We start from the raw sequence: 19,129 nt of genomic DNA, 5'->3' as shown, positions 1-19,129 counted from the left end.
ATCCATCCATCTTCTATACTGCTTATCCTCACTAGGGTCGCGGGTATGCTGGAGTCTATCCCAGCTGATTTCGGGCGAGAGGCGGGGTACACCCTGTACTGGTCGCCAGCCAATCGTAGGGCACATATAGACAAACAACCATTCACACTCACATTCATACCTATGGACAATTTAGAGTCGCCAGTTTACCTAACATGCATGTTTTTGGAATGTGGGAGGAAACGGAGTACCCGGAGAAAACCCACACACGCACGGGGAGAACATGCAAACTCCACACAGAGATGCCCTACGGAGATTCCAACCGCCATCTTCCCGATCTCCTGACTGTGCGGCCAACATGCTAACCACCGTGCGGCTTTTTGGGTGTACATATATCTAAAAATGAAACTAAATTAGAAAAAATTAAATATTAATATTTGGGAGAATTTGCAAAAATACAGATCTCATTCAAATAATTGGACACAGATTTATGCATTGAAGATGGAGGGTTGCCAGAGGTTTCCAGATCCCCGGACCTCACGGTGTATGCAGTTTTTAAATGAAACTTTTTATTATGAAGGGAGAAAAAAAATCCAAAGCTACATGGCCCTGTGTAAAAACAAAATGATTGCCCCCTATACCTAATAAGTGGTTGGGCCCCCCTTAGCAGCAACAACTGCAATCAAGCGTTTGTGATAACTTGCAATGAGTCTCTTACAGCGCTGTGGAGGAATTTTGCAGAATTGTTGTGATTTGGCCACATTGGACGCTTTTCCAGCATGAAGCGCCTTTTTAAGGTCATGCCACAGCCCCTCAATAGTATTCAGGTCAGGACTTGGACTAGGCCACTCCAAAGTCTTCATCCATTCAGAGGTGGACTTGCTGGTGTGTTTTGGATCATTGTCCTGCTGCAGAACCCTAGTTGGTTTCAGCTTGAGGTCACCAACAGATGGCCGGACATTCTCCATCAGCAGAATTCATGCTTCCATTTATCACAGCAAGTCTTCCAGGCTCTGCTCGTCCACCCTGGGACAAGTTGCTCTCGCTCGTCCAATGTGTAGCCTGGAAGCACATTCTAAAAATAGAATTTTATCAGGAAGAACAAAGAGTGGCAAACTCAGCAGTAATTTTATCAGAATAAAGTCAAAATATTAAGAGAAAAAAAGTTGTAATTGTACAAGAATAACACAATATGAGGGAAAATGTCATTTTAGTAGCATAAAGTTGAAAGTTTTTTTAAGTTGTAATATGACAAACAAAACAATATATAAAGGTTGTCATGTTCCGTGTTGTCGCTTTGCTGCCGCCTGTCTGCTTTCTGTTGCAGTACACTCTACCTCCTAATTGCTCTCATGAGAAACACCTGTGTCCCATTATCGGCGCCTTTATCAGCTGCTGCCAGACTACAGAGCGGCGCCAGTTATTCCTTCACCTACCCTGCTTCCTACTGCCCTACCTTACCTGGTCCGTTTTTCCTTGTTGCTATTTTAAAATGTTCTGGGAATTAATTCATAATGAGGAAAACATGGGGGGATGTTTGAGCCGCATGCCCCAAACCACATGCCCCAGAAGAGGGCTGCTCACAAAGATCTTGTGATCTTGATAACTTCTTAGCATATCTACATGTGTTGCTTTACAAAATTTTAAAGTGGCAAAGTTGCATCCTTTAATTTTTCACAGTGGAAAAACTTTGGACATCCCTGATTCAGCGGCACGGAAGCAAAGAGCAGTAATGGCGCCCCCTCGTGGCCATTGCCATCACTGCCAAGAAACACTTACACCAAGAATACAATATGCAGCCAACCTCTGTGTACTTCCTTAAAGACCATGTCGTCCTCCACCAGGCCAAGGTCTTTCATAAACCTGATGGTCGAAGAAGCCACTGCATCCTACTTTAGCTGGATAGACCTTGGCCTTCCATCCTCGTTGTTGTGCATCTCCTGCCAGATCTGTGTAGCGCAGTTTCTTTCTTGGTGCAGCTTGGTGCAGTGGTTGGCCTGAGGGCGGTGGTTGCAATCTCCGGGGGAAAGATTAGTTGCATGCCAATATCAACTAGCATCTTCCAATCCCGGGCCATGGCTAGCTGTCCAGTTTCTGGTTTGGTTGCTTTGTGGTTAGGCTGCTTCTGTCCCTCTCGAACGAATGCTGGCACAGAGATGGAATTGGCAGCTCTCAAGGGCAAGGAGTTGATGGTGTTCCTCTTGTTCTCAAGACTCTGCCAGACTCTTGAGGACCTCATTGTGCCTCCAGTGTATCGGCCTTGTTTAAGGCTGGTCTATAACTGGTCAAGATGTGTCTTAGACCCGTCATTTCACCGTCTTCATTTTCCGAAAGAAGTTCAAAGATTAAGTTCGGATTTTGATGCATGCTTGTCCTGAAGAATGGGCACGGGGAAATGGGGAACGTGTTATGGGCAGTGATTTGGTGTGTGGCAAGGTCGGGAGCAATGTTTCTGCTCACATCATCACCGCCCAGAGAATTATTGTGCCTCTGTAAGAATGGTGTAGGCCATCTTCAGTCCCTTCTTCGATCACCCGCCGATGATCAGCACGATGTCATCTGGAGGGACCCTTTGTGATGAGGGGCTTCTTTTGCCGAAACGAGGTGGTGACTTGGCATGTCACATGTTGGAGGAGGGCGCTCATCTCACACCTTCCTCATAGCCTGCCTCCTGGATGGATGTCCTCCCGCACGATCTGGCTCCTTCCTCGATTATAGCCTCAGGAATGACTCGTCTCGGCTGGCGTGGTCCTCATGGATGGCTCGTCTCAGCTGGAGGGTCCCCTTGGTTGGTATAGCTTGGTGCAGTGGTTTAAATGCTACCACGTCGTGCTCCCTTCCACTTGGACAGCCGTCGGTGTTGCTCGCACCACCTTATAGGGTCCCTCTCGTCTTGGCTCGTGCCACTTTCGCCGTACACCTTGGTGTACACCTGATCGCCTGGCACCACCAGGCCGTCTGACACCTCCGTGGACTCAGGAGCCCTGCTTTTCTCCTGCACATAGATAGCTTTATGTATGGCAGTTAACTGTTTTATATAATCTTTCAGTTCATTTTGCAACGGCTCAAGTGGGGGCCCTTTATAAGGCCCTCTCAAATGTGGTGCTGGCATGGGTCGACCCGTAAGCATTTCATGCGGTGTTAGATGTGTCATTCTGTTAGTCTGCATGCGATAACTCATTAGTGCAAGTGGTAGTGCATCCACCCAATTTAACTTTGTGCTAGCACAAATTTTATTGAGTTTGGCTTTAAGTTTCCCATTTACTCTCGCCACCATTCCCTGGGACTGAGGATGATAGACACACCCCAACCTTTGTCTTATTCGTAACTGTTGTAGGATTCCTTTGGCTACTTTTTGCACGAACGCCGGACCGTTGTCCGAACTTATTTCTGATGGTATTCCAGACCGCGGAATTACTTCTCTTAACAGGAATTTAACAACAGTTTCTAAACTGTGATCTTTAGACGGCATCGCTTCAACCCAACGACTAAATCGGTCAATAACTACTAACATGTACCTCTTTCCATGCACCGATTTAATCATGTCTACATCGTCTAGCACAAGATGTTTGAATGGTCCTTCTGGAACTGGTATGTGTCCAATGGGTGTAGTTATGCCTTTTCGGACATTGTTCTGTGCACAAACTTCATATTGTCCCAAGACTTCATCTATCATTGACTGCAATGGTGACCAATATCCTTGCTGTTTTATCTTCCTTACAACTTCCCCCTTTGCACAGTGATCTGGACTGTGCACATCTGATATTAGCACTGTAAGTAATGAGACTGGCGCAACAAGCAGTCCTTCATGTGATCTCCACAGACCTTTTTCATCTTTTGAAGCTCCTCCCTGCTGCCACAAACTGTGCTCACTTAGCCCTGCATTTTGTTGCATCAACACAATGTCATCTGGCGTAGCGGCAGGTTCTATTGACACCAATGGAGCCAAAACAGTCACCTGGCTTTTAGAAGCCAATTTTGCTGCTTCATCTGCTGCATTGTTTCCATGCACAACATCTTCATTTCCTTTCCTGTGTGCCTGACACTTGATAACAGCAAGCCTTGTCGGTTGCATCATCGCCGAAATAAGATCAACTATCTGTTTTTGGTGGTGTATTGGTGAACCATCACTTTTTTTATAACCACGTTGCTTCCACACTGCCCCAAACAAATGACACACTCCATGTGCATACGCCGAATCCGTATACACATTTGCTGTCTTTCCTTTGGCCATTCTGCACGCTTCAGTCAAAGCCTTCAACTCAGCTAATTGTGCAGAGCATGGTTGTTCACAACTCTCAGCCTTTATTGTCACAAAATCACTTCCTTCCTGTTTGATAACCGCAAACCCTGCATGGCTGCCAAGGTGATCTCTGTACCACAATCCATCCACAAAGTATGTCACTTCTGCATTTAACAAAGGTGTAGATTTCAAATCTGGTCTTAACTTCGTGTACTTCATTGCCTCTGGCACACACTCATGAGGCTCACCTTCAAAACTGAATGGCATAGTGTCTGTAGGATTTACCGTTGCACACCTTTTAATGGTGACATCTGGATACGTCAGCAGTGGCAAGTACTGCAAACATCGAGCCTGCGTGATCACAAACTTATTTTGGTGGAACAGCTCAGAAATTTTATGATGCGTGTATATTGTCACTGGATGTCCCATTGTGATTGTTGATGCCTTCTCATATGCATCATGAACGGCAGCCAACCCTTGATAACATGGTGGCCAACCCTGGACCACATTGTCCAGCTTCGTGCTGTAGTATGCAAGGGGTTGTTTCCTTCGACCACTACAGGTTTCTTGCATCAACACTGCAGATGCGTACATGTTATGTCTATTTGACACGTACAAAAAGAACGGTTTGCCATAGTCTGGTGTTGCCAACGCCGGAGCTGTTTGCATTTCCTGTTTGATTGTTTCAAACGCAATTCTGGACTCATTGGTCCATTTCAGCGGTGACCTCAATGTCTGAGTCTCACCCTCCATTATTTCTCGCAATGGTGCAGTTTTGACAGCATAGTCCACTATCCAGTTTGAGCTGAAACCAGTCATGCCTAGAAAAGTTATCATCTGTCCCACTGTAAGAGGGAGTGGCACTTTGCTCACTCCCTCCGACTGAGAGAGTGCCACTGAGATTGTTCCGTGTGATATAACTCTTCCCAGATACTCGACCTGGGGCTGGCAATATTGTGACTTTGCCCGGGAGGTCTTATGCCCCCCCTCAGCCAACTTCTGAAGTAACTTACCGTATTTTCACGACCACAAGGCGCACTTAAAAGTCTTAAATTTTGTCCAAAATGGGCGGGGCGCCTTATAATGCGGAGCGCTGTATGTGTGTACCGAGTTCCAAAATCTGTAAGTGTTGCTGCATGACTTTTATGAGCGCTCCGCTCGACTGACTGGGAGCCTGCCGACACGCTGTTTGTATAGAGGAAAGGAAAGGTGGACGTGACTGAGGACGCTAAAGGCACGCCCCAGTAGTTATATAAGTTTATTTTTATTATGAAATGGCGCCATCTATCCATCCAACTACATCACCAACATGGACGACGTGCCGCTCACTTTCCACATCCTGGTGAACCACACTGTAGAGAAGACCAGCACGGTAGCGATACACAGAACGCGACACGAGAAGTCGGCTTTTACTGTTGTGCTTGGTTGCCATGGTAATAGACAGAAACTGCTACCTGTGGTAGACGCTGATGCTGCCTAAAGAAAAGTTTCCAGCCGGACGGCTGGAAGGAGAAAATGGCTGAGTGACGTGTACGGAAAGAAACCGGATGTTTTTCACACGCATCACCACAAATGAACCTGGAGCTTAACATCATTCCGGGAGGCTTGACGAGGGAACTCCAACCGCTGGACATCGGTATAAACACGGCGTTTAAAGTTACGTTGCGAGCGCCGTGGGAGCGATAGATGACAGCTAGCGAACACAGGAATGCAGCGCCGTGCTAGTTTCGCCACAATTTCTGAATGGATGTAAACACGGCGTTTAAAGTTACATTGCAAGCGGCGTGGGAGCGATGGATGACAGCTAGCGAACATGCTTCAGTAACACTGGAATGCAGCGCCGTGCTAGTTTCGCCACAATTTGCGAATGGATGTAAACACGGTGTTTAAAGTTACGTCGCGAGCGGCGTGGGAGCGATGGATGGAAGCTAGCGAACACAGCTTCACTAATGGATTGTGGATGCTTGGGCTAACGTGTCTGATGCACTGTTCGAGCTTTCACAAAAAACAGCATCATTTCTGAGGCGCCGCACGGCAACGAGACTGACTGACAAAGACGACAGGGGACCTGGCGTGTTTGATGGAGAACTTGCCCCGCTCTTCATTTGGGTATAAAAGATTTGTGGATTAGGATTTATCAAAAATAACGTGAGTACATTGTTAAATACTTCAATAAAGTACAACCCAACTCAGTTTTACTCTCGCTGGCTTTTTAAAAACATACAATAGCAAGCATTCTAGCGTATTGTCGCGTCGTTCCCCGGCGTGCTTTGCGGTAGTGTTTTGCTGCGTCGCTGGGGAGCACTTCCTGTTCCCCAGCGTGCTTTGCGGTTGTGTTTTGGTACAAATGCTCTTAAAGTTACATGTTTGAGCTACATAGTTGTTAGTTATTGTTCTGCAAAAATAGAGGTAATGTCTTGTCTGTGTTTGCGTTGCTGTGTGATGTTTTTAGTTGTGCACCATGACTTAGACTGTTGTGTTGAGTGATGACGATCCTGATTTCAAGTAGGCTAGTCGGTATGTGTTACCAAGCATACCTGCGCCCAATAGCACGGTGCGCCTTGTGTATGTGTTAAATACAAAAATAGCACCTGTAGCTGAGACTGCGCCTTTTAATACGGTGCGCTTTATGGTCGTGAAAATACGGTAATTGAGTCTCTGTGGCAGTCCTCGAGTGTCGGTGCGCATATTAACAGATCGTCAACGTACTGTAACAGGGTGCTATTGAGTTGCAACCCTTCAAGGTCCTCTCTTAACACCTGATTAAACACATGTGGACTATGTTTGAACCCCTGTGGCATTCCAGTATAGCAATATTGTTTTCCTCGATATGTGAACGCAAACAAATGTTGAGGGTCTTCGTGTAACGGAACACTAAAATATGCTGAGCACAAGTCTATTACTGTGAAAAACTTAGCTTCAGGTGGAACATTTGTCAAGAGAGTATGCGGATTTGGTACTTCCACTGGACTATCCTGGACAATCTCATTCACTGCTCGCAAATCATGTACCAGCCGGTACTTGGATTTGTCTGCTTTCTTCACAGGTAGTATTGGCGTATTACAAAAACTGTGTGTCTCAATTAATACTCCCGCTTTCAGAAGCCCTTCAATAGTTTGGCTTATACCTTTCTCTGCCTCTAATTTCAGAGGGTACTGTGCACGTCTTAGAAGTTTCATGTTTGGTTTAAGCTCCACTCTAACAGGGTTTGCTGACTTCACTAACCCTACATCTGTTTCATGTTTTGACCATAGATTTTCTGGGACGTGTTTGAGCATTTCTTGTTTTAAGTCACTCTCACCTTCACGGATTTGCGGCATCTGTGGTACGTCAAATGAAGTAATGATCACTTCTTTTGGTTTTGAAACCATATGGGTACCACACAAAATTTTTATCTTTGTCTCATCTGGCGACACAAAAATTAGTGGATTTTCAGTCGCTTTCCAAGTTATTTTGGACGCATTTTTCATCATTGGCCCCAAATCCTTTGACACAAAATTTTTGTTAACCAACAAGGTTATGTGTGGTGCCGAACTGGGCACGTTGTACCATTGTGCAAGGAAAGGATTTGACTCAACGTTAAACGCTGCACCCTCTTGCCCAATTATGATATACTCTGGTATGGTATCAAATCTGGAATGGTATTCAGACCGTGGTTTTGACGCTTTTGGAATTTGAGCACAGATGTACTTTTCTCACTTTTGGAAAGCCTGGAGCACTGGTTCTGATATATCTCCTAACCAGTATACTTTTGCATGTGCTGTCTGAACATTCATTTGGAAATTTTCCTTCACTCTATCTACTTTCACTCCCTCAGGCGTACAAGAAATGTTTACATTCAGCTTGCATAGAGCATCTCTTCCTAGCAAATTTATTGGTGTCTGCTCAGATACCAGAACTGGCAATGTCGTTGTTTCGCCCTCCATTGTTAGCTGAACGGGAGCCGTCATAGGTATTGTTTGAAGCTTTCCCGAGAATCCTACTGTTTTGACAAATTTGTCAGACATGGGGAGGTGTGAGGCATAACTTGGACCTACACAAGTGTAGGTTGCTCCAGTATCGACCAACATTGGTATTTGTTTTCCTTCGATTTGAACTTGAACTACTGGTTCTTTTTTAGTTATAGATGTTACTATTGGCAGCTCACCTTCCCCTGCAGGATTCTCTGGGCACCCCTAATAACCATAATTTGGACCTCCCCACGGGTTGACTGGACCCGAATATAGCTGTTCTGAATTTGGACCTTGGCTCAATGGTTGTTGAGGTTGTTGATCTCCATAGCCTCCTTTGACCCAATTAGGCACCGGCCATGGATTGGTTGGACAGTTCTGTCGATTGTGTCCTGGCTGTCCACATCCCCAACAGCCTTTGGGAAGTACTTGCGGAGGGGTAGCTTGTTTTCGGCCCATCTGATATTGCCTTCCCCTTTGCGACACTTGATTTGTTCTTGGTTGAGCATATACATTGATGACAGGTGGCGCTTGAACTGGTGGTACTGTTGTTGGCACTGGAGCTGGAGGTGGAGATGGCATTACGGGTGCCTCCACACTTGGCTTTGCATCCCCGACTGAGGCTTGAGCTTTCTTTTTGTTCTTGCTTGACAGTTCCCCAAGTTGCAACTGGGCAACCTTTCTTTGAACTTCTTGGTCTTGCTCTTTCAGCCGTTGTTCATCTCGTCTGTATTTTTCAATAGCATGTATCACATGCTCACAGAACTCCCTGTGTGACTTTGACGTCAGTCCCACAACATCCTCCAGTCTACTTTTTACTGGAGTTGGCATGGCTTCAACCACTGCTGTTCTGAATAGTGTGGTCATCAGTGGGCTATTTCCAACTTCTTCCTCAGTCTCTTGCTTCCACCGTTTGAGCTGGCGGCTAATATTCTCGGCAGGGTTCTCTGTTTCCGTAAGTGGCTGTCCCTTCAGGGCCTTGGGATCAATCTTGATCGGATACTCCCTTCGCAGTGTCCCCCACAAGTCTCTGCGATAAGGATTGAACTCAATACCATCCGCTTCAGGATTTTGCATCCATCGATGGCTGTATCCCCAACACTCGTGCCCACACAGCCTTGATATCTCCAAGCACCAGTATTTTACCCACTGTTTCTTCTTCAAACGCCCTTATCCATTTGCTGGCCCCCTCATGGATACCAGGCAGCCTGGCGATCAACCCCTCAAGATCAAGTGTTTGCCAAGGAATATACTGTCCCTGTGTTTTTTTTATTAATATTGGCAATTGATTAGCCGGATCGGTATACCTCTCTGGAGGGTGTATGCCAGGCCTGTATCTGAGATCATACTTTCTGTTTTCCTTGCCATTTGCAGCAAAGGTAAGACTTCCCCTTAAGACTTCTCTTTCTTCTGCCTCTTGGACTCCCTCTGGATAGCTTACTCTTCTTTTTACTGCTAGAGCACTACTTACTCTTTCTACTGCTCCTTTTTTCCTCTCTTCCTGGTTTTCTTCTGTAGCCTTATTTTGTACATATTTTTCATTAACATCATCTATCTCATCCTCAAGTTCTTGAATTATAGTCCTTTCCTTTTGTCTTTCTAAGTCCGAGTGCTCCAGGTTCAGCCAATATGAGTGTCCATCCTTTCTTGTCATCTCTTTAAGCGCTTGATCTTTTTCAGCATAACAATCCAGTACTTGTGACTTTTTTGGTTTTGCACCCTTCCTGTCTGTGCTGCAGTATTGTGGTGGATTTTTCAGCCTTCCAACTGGTGAAATAGGATCTTGTTTGTTGTCATCAAAATCAACATCTCCTGCAACTTCGACAGTTCCTGTAATAAAAGAATAAAGGCCAGACGGAGCCACTGCAGCGAACTGACTATTATCCTGCATGTTTTTGTCCATATTTCTGTTTTTTATTTTAAATCCATCGTCGCCTTTAGCTTTAAACAGTTCACTATTCTTTTTCATTGTTTTTCGGAACATTTCACCTTCCTTTTTGAACAACTGTATAATTTCCAATTCCTTTTCTCTTTTCTGTTGTCTTTTGTTACTTTTGTCTTTGGGTTTATAGTCCTTTATTTGGACTTCCATGTCATCACACAAACTCACATCAAATGTTCCACCTTCAGGCCAACTTGGATTTAAGCTTTTAGTGCGTTTTGTCCACTTTTTAGAGACCTTCTCGATGTCATCCTTCCTTTTTGGGTATTTTAACCCTAAAATCGTTGTCGAAGGAATAGCCATTTTGAGTATTTCAACTTTCAAGACAGAAATTTAAATAAATGTTATTGTTTGTTCTGTCACAAAAATAAGTTATTTTCGCAAAAGTATCTTAACCTCAGACTGCAATTTTATCACAATGTTATTTGATGAGTATTGTCTTTATTCACTTTCAAAATTAAGTCTTTATACACTAGCACACCACATTAAAATGTTTTAAACTTAAACACCAACATGACACTTTCCATAAATGCTGTACAGTTCAGAACCACAGCTTGCAGAAACTCTCCAGTCTCATAACACAAAAATAAAAACTCTTCCACTGGCTGACTTGTTCTTCAAACACTCAGAGGGAGGGCTGTAGCCACTCCCCTTGTGTCCCCTCTCAACACCTCCTTCAGTTATTCACTTCACATCCGGTCACTGGCAGAACCACACAGCTTGACAAGATTCACTAAGTTCAAAGTAATGCAAAACAAAGTCTCAAAAGACTTATCACACAGCAAATTGCACACAATTTTCTTCTCAATTCAACCACTGCAATTCTGTCCTTTCAACTAGTTCATAACCCCCACTACAGAGCAAACAACATTATGGCGCACTTTGAATTTCTCTGGGACCACACCCAAGATAGCCTCTCCAGTGCAACCCACAACAAATTAACATTGGCACAAATAACACAACTAGGCAAGATGCACACCTGGGTGGATGCACTACACTCAATAATAGCCAAATGCAGCACCTCCAGCAACAGACACAAAGATGACACACAAACTGCTTTCACTTCAATTATGTGTAAGGTTGACCTTTTTGTTGTTCCAGAAGAGATCATTCAAACAAAGGATGAATCTATGAACATTTCTGACAATACGTTTTTAACCGCACTTCTCACTTGCGTGTTTGGCAATTTTCAGCTATTTACACTGGCTAACGTTACTGTCTTGCGACTAAGATGATTAATCTTATAGTTATTTTCTTCTTAGGGTTACAAAGCACAGTTTGTCCTCAGCTGACCTTCGTTCACACACACTCACTCCCTCAAGACAGTGAAAAAACACACACAAAAAAAACAGCTGGACGCTTTACAGAAGAGGTGAGACAGTCAGCCACACACACACACACACACTTGAAGTACTGTATGTGCCAATTGGATTTTAGAATTTTAGTTACATACAACAAATAACAAAATTTTAGTGCACTTCAAACCAATCACACAAGTTAAGCAATCCAAATGATTGCTTCACGCCTTAATCTCCTCCAGTTGTTATAGTTTAGGTATGCATTAATATACTCATGACTGACCTTGTCCGGCTGACTAGGACTGCAAGACTGTTCTAGAGTTACATCACAAAGTAGACAATAAGAACTACTTTATTGTAATTCCGCATGTGTAATTTGAGTATGCTTCTCTACTTGTTAGACGTGATTTGCTTCATGCATATTATATAGGCGCAGCCTTTGCTCTGTAGTTGGTCACCTCCTTTGCGCGTTTGGAGGGTCGTAACCACACAGACTTAGCGCGCAGTGAACGAACTCTGCGTTGTATAGGGTACCTCGCTCTACCAATTGCAGTCGGCCTTATATTTAGCCCTTAATTTTTCCTCCATGAATAAACTCCCGGACTAAGAGTTGCTGCAGCATAAATTGTCGACCTCACACACACACACACAAAGCCGGCACGAGCCTGTACTCTTTTCCTTTACTCAACACTTCTAAAGTACGCCAATCATGCCGTAACACAGCTGGACTAGAGTCATTTTAGTAAAACACACAAAGTTTTTCCCACTCTAAAGTGAGGGCCACATTTTGTGTGTGTTCCCCACCACCAATCTGCAGTTGTTGTTACAAGGTAATGCACTAACAACAGGCTCTCTTATTTGGAGAAAATTTAACATTAATGCTCATTAGTTACCCCCATTTCTGCACCACACTGTCAAACCAAATGGATCTTACCTGTTTTTACGGCCGTTGGTTTGCAATATGGTGCAGGTCAGAAGGCCACGAGCATCAACGTCTTTCCTTCCAATCCTGTTCGCGATGCCAAATGTTGTGGAGTAATAAGAGGCACAACACAACTCATATGCAGTTGAGGGAAAAGGGATACCCCGTTTATTCCGTTCACCCTTAAATAGACCCAGTGAACAATAATGACGCGGATTACCAAAACCTCGTCCTTCCTTGGACCTGTTGGCAGGACATTTTGAAATCACATAACATCTGGAACACATCTTGTATAACTTCGGTCACAATGACCTCCCCCTCAGTCACATAGGCCTGAGTTCAACTGCCTTTCACAGAACAAGAATCATTTTACAATACTCTTATGATGAAGCTGATGTTTCTTGCTTCCATTTCCCAGAGCTGCCTCCAGGTGAGCTTTGTCTTCTCCACACCTTCCCACCTCATCCATTGTCCCTGCTTGGCAAAAGTGACAGCCTTTGCTCTTCTTTCAGCCTCCTCCTGACGGCGTACTTCCTCTACCACCAATTTCCTCCTTTGTGAGGTTGAAGCTTTGTGCCAAGTTGGTTTATTCACTGCAAGGACAAACCCTCCTCTTCCCAGCTGGACAAGTCCCACAATATCGTGCTTCAGGTCGGATGTAGCACGCTGTACTTGTTTGATGACAAATGTCTTAATATTTTGACTTTATTGTAAAATGGTGTCTGTGCGCCCAGGGTGTCATTCACGCCTGTACCGCCACTGATCTTGGTTAATTGGTTCCAGACCTGATCGTGATGAGTGAATTTTTGCCAAGTAGGATTCCTTAGAAATGGAATATTTTGGTAGTTAGAGCATAGAAAAGCAGTTTACGATCTTTAAAATATGCTTTTTGTCTTTATTTGTGCCTGCATGGGAGGACAAGATTCATTGAATTTGATTCATATGTTTGCCTGCCAGCTGTTAAGGATGTTTTTCTTGTTTTATTTCAGTTTGCATCCTTAGAAAAGTGTCATTTGGAGCCAAAGAGGGACTTCACCTTTAACAGTTGTCAAATTCAAATGTTCTTTATGTAGACAGTATAACGTTTAAAACAAGCCCCGTTGACAAAAGAAATGCAATCCAATGAAAATTAGTGCAAATGAAGTGTCCAGCTACGCACTCAAGGCCAGCTTAATGAGTAATACACTAAATATAATAACAATAGTAGCTGAAAAGAGAACTCAAACATGCATGAATAAAGAATCAAATCAAGCAAGATGTCCTGCCTAACTGAAGTAGTGCTTTTCTTCAACTGGTTCAAGCACTGGGAGGATCAAACAGAGAGGGAGGCAAATGTAGCCCCCAGTAAGTTTGGACACCCCTGTCTTGCTCGTTATACACACAAGTCACCATACTTGGACTTGGTGCAGCGGTGGACTTGGTGAAGACATGAAAGACAATGTAACGTGTGTTTACTTTACAGCAAGCTCCTGTCCAACGCTCCAATCATGAGGCCTGCGTTCTTCTCTTTTGTCCTGGTGCTGACCTTTTGCACTCTCAAAGCCAGCTCCCAGACGTCCTATTACGCAGCTGTAGGATCAAACATCACTCTTCACTGCAAGCATACATATCCCACTGACGATTTAGACATTACCTGGTCTGTCACGGTGAATTCACAAGACTTCCGTATTACATTTTGGCATTGTGGTGTTTTTTACAAACCACTGAAGGGCAGGGTCCACCACATGCCTCACAGCTTTCAGACCTCACACTGCAAAGGAGACGCTCCCATAACCATCAGCAACCTGCGTCTCTCAGACACGGGGACCTACACATGCCTCTTGACAAATTATGCAATAGAGGTTCAAAGGGACATGAACCTGACAGTCATGGAGAAACCAATCGAGCCGGTTTGTGGTGTGGAAGGGGAGCCTGCAAAGGGTCATGGCGTGACACTCAAATGCGGATCCTCACATGCCACCAAACGGCAGTGTGAATGCCACATTGGGTGACTTGTTTGTAGACAGGATCACAGAGGACAACTGTGGAAGATATCTCTGTACGGTGGAAAGTCTGGTTGCTACCCAACACTGTGACGTCCTACTTGAGTGTCCACCACCATCAGCCATGAACGCTGCAGTTCAACCCACAGCGCCACCACCCACGAACGATGGAGTTCAACCCACAGCGCCACCATCAGCCATGAGCGATGGAGTTCAACCCACAGCGCCACCATCAGCCATGAGCGATGGAGTTCCAGTTCCAGTCGTGGCCGTGACGACCGTCGTGCTTGTGCTGGGTTTTGTCGGTGCTCTCGCCATCTGGTACTGGCGCAGAAGTGAAACAGTTCAGGAGGTGCCCATGTTGTCGACGGAGGGGGGAGACTTGGAAACACTTCCCGATAGTGTCACGTGTTAGCATCCTCACACTTCTGGTGATACTGCCAAAAATATGAAATAATGGAGCCAGATTTGTTGTTTTTGATTCATTTAGGGTTTCTGTGTTGCTGGAAAGAAGACAATCCATCCATCATCTCCTGTTAAAAAACCCCAAATGAATCTTCAAGGAAACTCCCTACTTTATAATGGAATTTTGCATTTCTACTTATTGTTTGCTATTTAATTTCAAGTTATTGGATAATGATGCCGCATTTGTTGTGTATGACTACTTTTCTTCAATTAAAAATAAATGATAAAAACACAAAGCTGTCCAAAAGAGTGAGGGGAGACTCCTTTTACGGACTCCAGCTCTGACGAGTCTGTCACTGATGGGAATCGGCATCCACAAGAGTAGTGCCCCTCTCGCCCACATTTGAAACAGTGCCTGCAGTTGTCTCCTTTCCCCTCTTTTTTGCATTTTTTACAGCCCTTTTCTCTCTGTCTTGGTGTCATGGTGCATGGACTATTTTCCATTGCAGCCATAAACATTTGCTGCATTTCTTTGCGAAGTTCTTCTATCATCTGCTGTGTATCTGCCTTTGTCTCTTTACCTTTAACTGTTTTCACGGCCACTGAAGGGGAGGACTCGGGAAGCTTGAGGGGTGTCTGAACAGATGTCTGGGCTGCCTGGCATTCTGTTTGGAACTCCAAAGTTGAGGGCAGTTTCTTTGGGCTCTTGGGAGAGATTGAGGAGTTGATGGTAAAGCTCAGTGGGACTGTCAACCTTGTAGTGCCCTTTTAATATGGTGAGCAGTTTACTAAGTGTCAGCCCACGTTTTATTTCCAGCATGTCTCTTAGGGGCATTCCTGGACTGATGGCCCTAATTACTGCTTCAACTATTTCGGGCCTCTGCGTGTCCTTTTTCGCTCCCATTCTCAATCTGGCGGATTAGGCTGAGGTAAGATAGCCTGTCCTTCTGCCCATGTTCTCCAATCTGTCCACATATTTTAAACTCCCTTCTCAACGTTACCTCTTGTAGAGTTTGTGCTGGCTCTTTTCGAGTTCTAGGTGGAGTATTTTTCATCCTTCTTGGGAAGATTCATGCAGGGTTGTCGTCAGGCTCTATATTAGGCACAAATTCTTTTGATGGGGGCTCCTCTTCTGATTGACTATCTTCTTTGCTTAGTCTGCGGATGTAGGTAGCGATGTCCTTGTAACACTGCTCCACTTGATCCTCATCCTCTGCCATCCTGATGAGTGTCCTCTTAGTCTTGCTGCGAGGCTCTCCACTGTCCAGGCCGGAACATTTCAGTCGCCTGCAGACATCCATGAGAAGCTCCCTCTCCAACTGCCACAAGGCTGTACTCACTTGATCACACAGGGGCTGTGTCGCTTCCATTTTGTTCATTGAAAGTTCGTCTCTTGTGAAGGGAGGTGGTTTGTGATCATGTTGACTCACTAGCGCCACCTCCTGGCTGGCTCGCCAAAATATGTAACACTGCAGAGAACGATGGGCCAACTCATCTCCCGTGCAACATATTTTTGCAAAAGCTGCAAAACAAGGAAATATAGATTATTCGTGGGCACCTTCGATGTGTCTGCACACGTCTCATCACGTACTGACTAACAAGTTTTTCTTCTAGTATTACAATAAACAAAACAACACACGTTACGGTACGAGCACATACCTTAATCAACTCAAAATACAATGTTACAGTGTTTTAACCATTGTTTCCAATCACTGTTTTATCCTCTTTTCCATTACTCTCATGAATTGTATTTATTAAACTAAATCTATGTCCAACAATATACCCCTTTACTGTATTCTCATTGTAATCACTCTGAATGAAACAAACACCAAGTATTTTACACTTTCTATGACCATACAGAAATTACATACTGTAGCTTTAACTTCACATTCACATGTGGGACATACTTTCTCCATCACAGCTTCCTGAATGAATTAGCAATAGCACAGCACATGTGCTCTTTACCCTAGCTTTGCCTTATACTTAGCTTAGTATTTACAGGAACACAAGCATCATATGACAATACATCTTCACTCTGTTTGACAAACGTTTTGGCTGTACATGTATTCACCTGACTCATGTGCGTCCCTTAACAATATACACGTAGAATTTGGTCATTCACACATTGCCACGGACGACCAGTCCGCCATTTTCGGTACACAACGAAGAACGTCACTCGAACGAGCTCATTAACGTGCATATTCACTCTTTAGCTTGACACCTGTTACACTCTAAAGCGCTAATTAACTGTTACAACTGCTGACTATTACTTACATATGGTTTACAAGTCGTCTTACCTGCAAAACAAGGAAATATAGATTATTCGTGGGCACCTTAGATGTGTGTCTGCACACGTCTCATCACGTACTAAAAAATTTTTCTTCGTCGTTCACCAGGACGTCAGCTACTGATGCACATGGCACCCTCTGCTGGCGGAAACCTATATTACACTAACAGCATATAAACAGCAAGACATCAACAGTGGCTCTTATAAAAAGTGACTTTAAACATCAAAATGAAATGGGGGGGGCAACTATTTCCATGTATTCATCTATATCATAGTGCCACATTGGCGTGGATGTGAAGTCCTGCAGTGTTCTCCGCTGTTAATAAAGCCATTAAAGTGCATCGGCGACGTGAGTCTCTCCTTCCCCACAACAAGCGGCATTACAGTATTGACCAGTGCACACCAGGAAATAAACGGTGTCATTTCTTACATGCATTGCCGGGACAGCTATGTAGTGGGGCTTGTTTAACCTTTGCCTTGTGGGCAAGCAGGAAGGAGAGACGATGCTGAGAGATGTGTGTGTGTTCTGAGCTGCTGTCTGGTGGCCGCGTTCAGTAAATAAAGTTGGCAGAAGCAACAGGAGAAGTTTCCTTCTTTGCTTCGGAGCTGAATAACACTGACAAGTTAAGACTAGCAGCGAACGGAAAAGAAGACGGCTTTTTTTGTGTCGAATACAGAAGATGAGGACTTTGATGGATTTGTGGATGAGGATTGATGAAAACTAACGTGAGTACATTCTAAAATACTTCAATTAAGTACAACCGAACTCAGTTTTGCTCCCGCTGCCGCATGCATGCTAGCGTATGTTTTTTTTTTTTATTGTATCGTCGCTGGGAGCACGTCCTGTTCCCAGCCTACTTTGCGGTAATGTTTTGGTGCAAATGCTCTTAAAGTTACATGTTTGACCAGGAAATAGCCAGCTCAAAAGAAGACTTTTTTATGTAGAACAACTGACAGTTTGTGGATCTTGCGAACGATTGTGACTGAGCTAGGACTCAGTAATTAAAGTCTACACACGACGGCTTCATTGATTAAAAAACTAAATTTTTTCGTGCATGAAGCTTCTACTTGAGTCGGTAATTTGGTCGCTATATGCGATCAGATATTGACCAAGGGAAACAAAATGGGTGGCCGCTGGTCGCGTTGGACAGATGACTGCAATACACAGGGTCTATAACATGTAAATTTGCTGCGGGGGATTTTTTTCAGTGGCTGCTATAGGCGGGTGGCCGTTCTATAAAGGTGGCCGCTAAGACAGGTTTGACTGTACATGTTAAAGAAAGCTACCGTGTCAAAGACAGTGGAAAAATCTCCCTGACACAGTTTTCTGTACAACAAAGAATGATAACCTGCTTGCTCACTCCATTGAGGATGCAACTTTCCTTCAGATAATGGAAAAAGAGTTTATCCAGAATGAGATACAGAGCTGGACTGCTCCTCTCCCCTTCTGCCACCCACGCAGGCGTCTCCCAAACAACAGAGACTATGCTTACAACCGCCTGAGGTAACTGCGACGGATGCTAGACAAAAAGCCTGACATGGAAGCCCATTTCATCGAGTTCATGCAAAACCTGCTTGACAATGGACATGCAGAGCTTGAACCAACACTCAAAGAAGGAACAGGGTGCTGGCATCTCCCTATCTTCGGAGTTCATCACCTCCAAAAACCGAACCAAATTTGAGTAGTGTTTGATTCCAGTCCACAGTTTGATGGAATTTCACTGAATGAAGTGTTGCTTTCTGGCCCTGATCTGAATAACAGCCTTATCGGAGTGCTCCTCGGATTCAGAAGGGAACCTGTTGCCGTCACAGCGGACATCAAACAGATGTTCTACTGCTTTGTGGTGCGTGAGGATTGCAGGGACTTTCTGAGTTTCTTGTGGTATCAGGAAAATGATCCCAGCAAAGAAGTGGCGGAATACTGCATGTGAGTTCATGTTTTTGGCAACAGCCCATCGCCTTCAGTGGCAATATTTGGCTTGAGGAGGGCACCAACACAGCAAGAACAGGTCCATGGTGATGATGCTGTACACTCTGTGGAAAGAGACTTCTATGTTGATGATGGACTGACATCATTTGCAAAAGAAGTAGAAGCTATAGATGTTCTACAACGAACACAGA

General features: G+C 44.4%; 1 long non-coding RNA gene across 1 annotated transcript; it reads right to left on the bottom strand.

The window, feature by feature from the left end:
* Positions 1 to 12,474: 12,474 nt before the first annotated feature.
* Positions 12,475 to 17,108, bottom strand: LOC129187866 (uncharacterized). The gene is made up of 3 exons (XR_008572478.1): positions 17,055 to 17,108; positions 13,790 to 16,279; positions 12,475 to 13,156 (listed from the first exon to the last, which is right to left on the bottom strand). It is a non-coding gene; the product is annotated as an uncharacterized LOC129187866 (long non-coding RNA).
* Between the last annotated feature and the right edge of the window lie 2,021 nt (positions 17,109 to 19,129).

This window comes from Dunckerocampus dactyliophorus, chromosome 9 (genome assembly GCF_027744805.1).
Source record: "Dunckerocampus dactyliophorus isolate RoL2022-P2 chromosome 9, RoL_Ddac_1.1, whole genome shotgun sequence".
Classification (NCBI taxonomy): domain Eukaryota; kingdom Metazoa; phylum Chordata; class Actinopteri; order Syngnathiformes; family Syngnathidae; genus Dunckerocampus; species Dunckerocampus dactyliophorus.
Note: the sequence above shows the minus strand (reverse complement) of the source record. Positions and strands in the feature narration are given on the sequence as shown.